This window comes from Benincasa hispida, chromosome 1 (genome assembly GCF_009727055.1).
Source record: "Benincasa hispida cultivar B227 chromosome 1, ASM972705v1, whole genome shotgun sequence".
Lineage (NCBI taxonomy): Eukaryota > Viridiplantae > Streptophyta > Magnoliopsida > Cucurbitales > Cucurbitaceae > Benincasa > Benincasa hispida.
The window spans coordinates 67978875-67987321 of record NC_052349.1 but is presented as its reverse complement, the minus strand read 5'-3'; positions in this window follow the sequence as shown (position 1 = coordinate 67987321).

Genomic DNA, 8447 nt, shown 5'->3' with positions numbered 1-8447 from the left:
TAATTTAGGAATATATATACACGCAAATTTCATTTTCAATAATTTATTTTAGATAATTTAATTTAACAAAAACTTCATTCTATTTTTAAATAATAGTTTTTAAAAATTTTATTATTTGTTTATATGCTTAAAGTGGATAATTCTATAATGGTATGTTATAATTTTGGAATTAATATTTTTTAATACATTGTATCAATGTTTTTAAAATTTATTTATATGGAAGGTAACATTAAAAATTTATCCTCGCATATTTTTCAAAAAGAAAAAAAAAAAAACATGCATGATAAGTTTAATTCTTCGATTTTTAAATTTGTGTCTAATAGATAATTCCTATAGTTTAAAAGATGTATTATAGATTCCTAAACTTTCGATTTTATATTGAGTAAAACTTTGGACTTTATGAGTTTACAATTTTATATTCAAAATGTTAAGCATATATACTTTTTAAAAAAATTAATTGTTATATTAGAGAAAGTTTAATGTGTCATCTCTAATTGAACACAAAATTTTAAATACTATATCTAAGATACATGAATCTTGAAAGATATCAAATAAATTGAAAACCTATTAGGCACCAAATTAAAATTGGGGCATTTGCAAGAATAGAAAAATAATAATAATAATAATAAATTTACAAATTTAGCAATAGCTTTTTTTTAAAGAAAATGATACATGGGTCAGAGAGTGTACCAAAACATCTCTACTAGGTGAACACCTTCTTAGCACCCTCATTATCTTTAAAAAAATTTATCATTAAGCACAAAGGAGAGATTACAAAAGTTCTCAAGGGCTAGAGGTAAGCCCGGATACAACGATAAGAAAATATAAATTATAGACTACAAAAAGCTTGAAGATTAATGACAATCATTGATGGGTTATAATCTTTGAAGAGCAACATCCAAACAACAAGCATACATCATTCCAAAGATTAATAGTGCTTTTGTATTGAGCTTGAAAAGTAGGACTATCTCATTCTATCCACAGAGTCTATAATATCGTTGTAATGGTGTTAAAGAGAATGACCTCTCTGGTGGAAGCATTTCTCATCAAGCCAAGGCCTTCACAAAGCTCCTTAATTATGCAAAAATTCTTGTACCAGCCCAGTAAACTTTCCATCGTAGTCCAAAGGGAAGTAGCCAAATGACACTGTATGAATACGTGTTCCATAGTTTTATTGTGTTTTTTTTTTTGCAAAAGAGACACCAATTTGGATTTATGCACGGTTGGAGCGTATTTTTTAAGAACATTGACATTGTTTAATCATTGGTGAGAGAGAGCCCAAAGAAAAAACTTACATTTTTTTGGAATGTAGGCCTTCAATATGTTCTAAATCATTATTGTATTTGTCTGGGTATTGATGTTGCTGCTTTGAATGGTCAAATTCTCTTCGATGGTTGATACCTTGAAAATGTTGTTGTTGCTAAGCTTCCAGTGATAGGATATACTAGCATGTATTGGAAGCAGACATAATCAATAAGTACTCTAATTACATTTAATTTGAGTTTAAAAGCATGCTTAAACAGAAATTTAAGAAGAGGGTTTCTTAACAACATACTTTTGATGTAATCTCCCAATTCCAAGCTGATTTTCATGTGATTTCAACTCCAACTCAACAGTGAACCACCAAGAGATCTTCTCTACTATTCTCAACCTTGAATTTAAGTGGTGGAACTCCGAATTGGTGTGAATTTATGAAGGAAGAAGAGTGAGTTTTTGTCAAGAAGAAGAACATTGCAGCAAGAACTTTTCTAACTGCAAAAACGCTTTTCACATCTACAAATTAAAGATGTTTTATATTTAATTCACATGCAAGCACTGAAGTTCAGCAACATTGACACTTCAATCACCTGAAATTCAGTGGGCAAGGTGTATAATTGAAGAGGAAACACCTCCTACTTCACAAATGTGGGTTGTTTCTACTTTCTATTTTCAAATTTTCATTTTTTTTTCTTTTATTTGTTCTTAATTTCAATTAATTCAAAATTAATTAAAATCAAAATGAAAATTTCAAATTCTAAAGTTTGAAATAAAGTGAGAAATTAATTTAATTTTTATTAATTAATTAAAATTAATATCAAATATTAAATTAATGACACACCTAATTTAAAACATGAATCCTATTCATGTAATAAATATTTAAACCAATATTTAAATATTTTAAACTCTTCAATTCTGTTTAATTTCAATAAATTAAATGTTAATTAATTATATCAAAATGTAATTATACAAATCGTAATTTGAATTTTGAACTATTCAAATTTAAACCCTAATATTAATTTGAATATTTTCAAACTGAAATTTAGTTTGAACAATTCAAATTGATATCATTCCAAATTCACTCAATTTATTAATTCAAGGTGTTCATATTTTACGAGCTAGTAGAGGGACCTTATGAACCTATAGATCATGAGCTCCAAGGATTTAAGATTAATTGGCTAAAACTCATTAGACTAAATGAATCAGTATTCGTTAACTATCAAGTCACACCACGATAGCTTGATAGTTGCACTCTACTCACTGTAGTTATATTTTTGTCTACTTGATTTAACCATAACCAGTAAGTCGAGCCTTCACGTGTTGTTCGTAATGACAACTGGGTCAATATATTGTTTTAGCCCCCATATTACATCTTGCTTCTTAAGTTCCACTGATCCTCTAATGAACAATTGGTGTGTGATCCAATCACTAAACCGGATCCCCTTCAGGTTAATGAGAGGGTGGGGCCCCTTGTTCAAGACTTAGATTCAGTAATTAAGAGAACAACCTTTCTCCTATCCCTAAATCAAGTAGGCGTGAATTTCTTATTGCACCCTATGTCCCCAGCTATTTACCCAATTTTACCCTTGAAATGAGAGACTTATTGAGCCAACGTTGTTGAGCCAACCTTGACCTATGCAAATGTAAGGATAATCCCGAATAAACAGGAGTTCATAATTAGTTCAGGATTAAGATCGAGTTACTTAGGTTATCTAAGCAAAATAGTCAGTCTTAAACAATAAACAACGTTATAAAATAAGAGTGACTTATTTCTTGGTCCGATCTTACGTAAACTCATTGCATAGGACGTCTCCACTCCTCATGTCAATATATTAACGAATCAGGATCGCTTCGTTTGTAGTACCTTACAACAAATTGTAACAACTATAGAGTGGGCCGCATCCAATAGTGTTACCAGAATAAGACACCCAACCTTATTTGTATATTATAGACCGTTTTGGCTATTTACTCCAACCTGATCTACTTTTATGATTCCATATAAAGTTCAAGTATTCATATAATAGTCATGGATTTTAGTTTATTGGATTTATACTTTATAAGTGCAATTTATAGATTAAATAACAACTTTACTGAAGTAATGTCGAATAAAATCTTTATTGATAATAGAATAAGTTTAACTTTGCAAACTGCGAGTTTTAAGACATACAACCTAACATCCAGAGGGGTTTGTCCCAACCGTTTTCTGCATAAGGATTTGGTAGGTGACTTTTTATATCATTCCATTGTTGTATCTCCCTCTCCTTGAGGGGTCTTCTTGGTTTAAAGTCCCACTCTAATGTTTCTTCCTTCTAGGCCTCCTTGACTGTGCCATTTGGTATATTAGATAATGCAAACAGTCGGGGAAATTTTTCAGCCAAAGGGTTTTTTTGTGTTCCAGTTCCATCCAAAATGATATGTTTTCACCACTATTAACCTTCCAAGAGATATTTGTATTGAATCAGTCAATCCCTTTGATGATGGAGTGCCATGGGGCTTTCAAGCTGCTGTATTTTCCAATCCTGGGGATTTCAGTAGTATATGTCTGTGTATATTTTGCCGAAATTAATCTCATCCATAAGGGGTTGTTTTCATTATGAAAACTCCAGAGCCATTTTCTAAGTAAAGTATAGTTGATGTCCTCTTTTTTGTATCTGCCAAACCCACCTTTATCTTTTGGAATCATGACAATTGACCATTTGACGAAGTAGGAATTGTTGCCTTTAGTGTTGTCTTTCCATAGATAGTTTCATTATTTTTGTAAACAGATTTTGGTGCTTTAATAACAGATAGCATGTATGTTGGTAGACTTGTGAGGGTGGATTGAATGAGAGTAGGTCTACCACCTTTGAATATATATGAGTATTTCCAATTATTTAGCTTCTTCTTTATTTTTCAGATATTGTCTCCCAAAAAGAAGTAGCCTGTGGCTTACCACTTAGTGGAGCTCCCAAATAATTGATTGGTAAGAGCTTTTTTTTTTATACCCCATCTGTTTGCTACCTCAACCTGCATGACTATTGCTTACATTGATGGCCGATATAGTAGGTTTCTCTAAGTTTATGCTTAGACATGCAACCATCCGAAAAGTATTGATAATGTTAAAGACGTTCCCCAAATATTAATCGTTGTCTTCAACAAAAATTAATATGTCATTTGCAAAAAGTATGTGAGTGATATGGTCGTTGTCTAAAATGTAAACTCCACTCATTTGTCCTTGATGCTCAAAAGTTTGTATAAGTCTACTAATATAATCCATTGCAATGATAAAAATAAATGAGGAAAGAGGGTCACCTTGTCTTATACCTCTAGTAGGTTTGATTCGACCTCGAGGCTTGTTGTTGGGCTAAATCTATCTTTTAGGCCCAAGTGAAAAAGGAGTTTGGTCCATGAAGGAGGTTGGTAGAATGCAAGGTTCTCCTGAGGCCACGAAGTTCAGCCAGAAAGTCACCACGTGGTTGATTCCACTACCTTGATCAGAAGAGAGTAATTGCACTCTGAGCAAAAACTCTTCAGGTAAACAAAATTCCTTTTCTCTCTCTCTCAGCTTGTTTACAGAAACTCTTTTTCGCTTTATGTTCTTGATTTTTTTGTGAAATCCGTACACAGTAAGGAAGAGAATCAATCATGCAAATGGATAAAGAAGAAGAGGAAGAAGAGAGCAACACAAACATGTACGTGGTTCAGCAAGGTGATGCCTACATCCACGGGAAGGGAGATAATTCCTTTATTGAAGACTACAAAGATAATTTTTTATCTTTCTTTACAGATCTTGTACAAAAACAGAGATGTAAAAACTACTGAATGATTGGAATGTAACCTTTATATATATGACTACAAGTCTGTTATGAAGTTTTGTTAAGAGGAAAGAAATAGTCGTTGAGTCGTTGAGATTATTTTTCCTTCAAATCTCCACTTAATCTCAACTTTGTAGTCTTCTTCCTTCCGGATCTGACCATTGTTTACCCTTTTTTAGGCAACATGAAGTTACTCTGTTCAAGGCACTTGATGAGCTCGAGCTTCAAGATAGGTTTGGTAAGCATGTCAACTGTGTTCTCTAAGGTAGGGACCTTTAATACTTCGATTTGTCCTTGTTCAATCCTGACTCTTACAAAATGAAATTTTATATTTATATGTTTTGTTCTTGAATGGTTTTTGGGTTTTTAGAAAGACGAATAGCACTTTGGTTATCACAGTTGATCTGAACTACTATTTGTTTGATGCCAAAGTCTTCCATCAAGCCCTTTAACCACCATGCTTCTTTTATAGCTTCTGAAAGTGCCATGTACTTTGCTTCAGTAGTTGATAAGGCTGTAATTGATTGTAGATTAGCCTTCCAACTTAGTAGATTAGGTCTATATAGGAAGAGATAACCTATCAATGACCTTGTTTGATCTTGATCCCCTGGAAAATCTGAATCAACAAACCCATATAGCTCAAGTTTCGTCTCTTTACCACTATGGTAATTTAGCTTAAATTGTTTAGACCAGATTAGATATCTAAGCATCCATTTGTTAGCTTCCCAATGCCTTCTTCCAGGATTTGACATGTATCTAGACTTGCACAATGAGATACATCAAGCTTCCTACTGTCTGAATATAGGGAACCAATTGCATCTGATTTAGGTGTTCCAAGTTAGTTTCTATAGGTGAATTAGCTGAGGATAGTTTAAAATGTTGAGCAATAGGTATAGTTACAGGTTTAGCATTAGACATGTTGAATCTTCTGATGATTTTCTCACAGTAATTGGTTTGACTAATGCTAAGTGTAGAGGAACCCTGTCTCTGTCAATTTCAATCCCAAGGATCTTCTTAGACTGACCCATACCCTTCATGTCAAACTCTTTCTTTAGAAGATTTTTGACATGACTTAAATCTTCTTTAGAATTCCCAGTTGGCAACATATCATCCACATAGAGAAGTAAGTACACCTTGTTCCTATAGGTAGTTGAGTTCACATAGGTACAAATGTCATAGGTGCTTTTCTGAAACCTAATACTCTCAATATAGTCATTGAATCTTCTGTACCAGCATCTAGGAGACTGCTTAAGACCTTAGATGGACTTATTTAGAAGACAATAGAGGTCCTCTTTTCCCTTTTATTCAAAACCCTTTGGCTGAACTATGTAAATGACCTCATCTAAGTGGCCATGTAGAAAAGCTATTTTTACATCAAATTGGTCTAATTCAAGGTTGTGTTGAGCAACTAAGGATAACAAGAGTCTGATTGAGGTTTCCTTTACTACAGGTGGAAAAATCTCAGAGTAGTCAATGCATTCCTCTGTGTGAATCCTTTAGTCACTAATCTTGCCTTATATCTAGGCTTTTCTTCTTTAGAAGTGCCCTTCTTCAGTTTATAGATCCATTTAGATGCTATTGGCTTACATCCTTTAGGAAGAGGAGCTAGGGTCCAAGTGTTATTAACACTTAGTGATTGCATTTCTTCACACATAGCTTCAATCCAATTGCTAGCATCAGGGCAGCTGATTGCCTCTTCAAAGTTAGCTGGTTCTTGGTCATTTGGAGCTATAGTTGCATTTAAAACTAGGTTCATATAGTTTGTTTCAGTATACCTAGCTGAAGGAACAATCACCCTTCTTTGTCTGTCCCTTACTAATGAGTATTGACTCAAATCTGGTTGAGCTTCAGTATTTTCTATTAGTTGTCTTGTAGTTTCCTCTTCCTCTTTGAATCATTAGAAGGATCATGACTAGTGGATTTATATTTAGAAGCCTCCACCTCAATTCTAATAGTAGGACTCTTAGGTATCTCAATTGTAGTCTTCTCTTTCTCCATAAACATTTCTTTTTCTCTAAAAATGACATCCTTGCTGTCCACAAATCTTTTCTCAACAAAATTCCACATTTGAAAGCCATTTACACCTTTAGTGAACCCAACAAACATACATTTCACAACCCTAGGCATAAGTTTTCCCTGATTTTGATGTATGTATCCAACACATCCAAATATCGTTAGGTTATCTAGATTAGAAGGATGTTTGGACCATTTTTCTTCAGGAGTTAAGAAGTTCAGGGATGCATGTGGGCACCTATTTAAGGTGTACACTGTATAGCTTGCAGCCTCAGTCTAGTACTTTTCACTGAGAATGGCATCTGAGAGTAAACATCTGACATTTTTTATAATAGTCGTGTTAAACCTCTCTGCTACCCCATTCTGTTGGGGTGTACATCTGGCTGTTCTGTGCATACTTATACCTGTTTCTTTACAAAATTTATTGAATTCTTCAATACAAAATTCCAGCCCATTATCTGTTCTTAGGTATTTAATTTCCTTAGAGACTTGCTTCTCAATCATGAGTTTCCATTCTTTAAATTTGCCAAACACTTGGTCTTTTGATTTAAGAAAGAAAACCCAACTTTTCCTTGAGAAGTCATCTATAAAGGAAAGTAAGTACCCCCAGCCACTTAGGCTAGGTGTTGGAGTTGGTCCCCATAGATTTGAGTGGATGTAGTCAAGAATTGCTTTTGTTGAATGTTGTACATGGATAAAGCTATGTCTGGTTGCTTTCCCCAAAACAAAATGTTCACAAAAGGTTAGCTTATCAGAAATTCCCTTAGGTAGAATTCCCTGAAGGAAATCGGAAGCGAGATTTCCGTGAGCAGCGAAAGCAAGACTATTCCAAATTACAATCATGAATCAACAAATCATTTACAGTCAACATCAAAACAAACAGTTAGGCAATTATACAAAGAAATTATAGCATGAATAAATACCAAATGTACAGAGGGAAACTCTACACACATATACAGAAGCGTCTCCACGCTCCGATGCGCACTCTGATCGAACAACAGCGACCACGAACACTCGATCTACACGACCGTAACACTGCACGAACACAGCACGAACACTCGATCTACACGACCGCAACACCGCACGAACACTTCGCACTTGTCCTCTACGATCTCCTCGGTCACGATCTCCTCCCAACACGAACAAACACCGTGCTCGATCTCAGTGACACGAGCGGCCTCAACACACCATGAACGGCCTCTAGAAAACCTCGATAATGTTGAGTTGAGTCTTCACCACCAACAAGGTGACCTTGGTATTCTCGGTGTGAGAATCCAGAGGGTGGGCTCTATTCAAAATTGGTATTAGACAGACGAACGGAGGAAAGAACAATCGCGTACACGACTGGGCAAGTGGGAGAATTCGGAGACCTATCGTATAGGT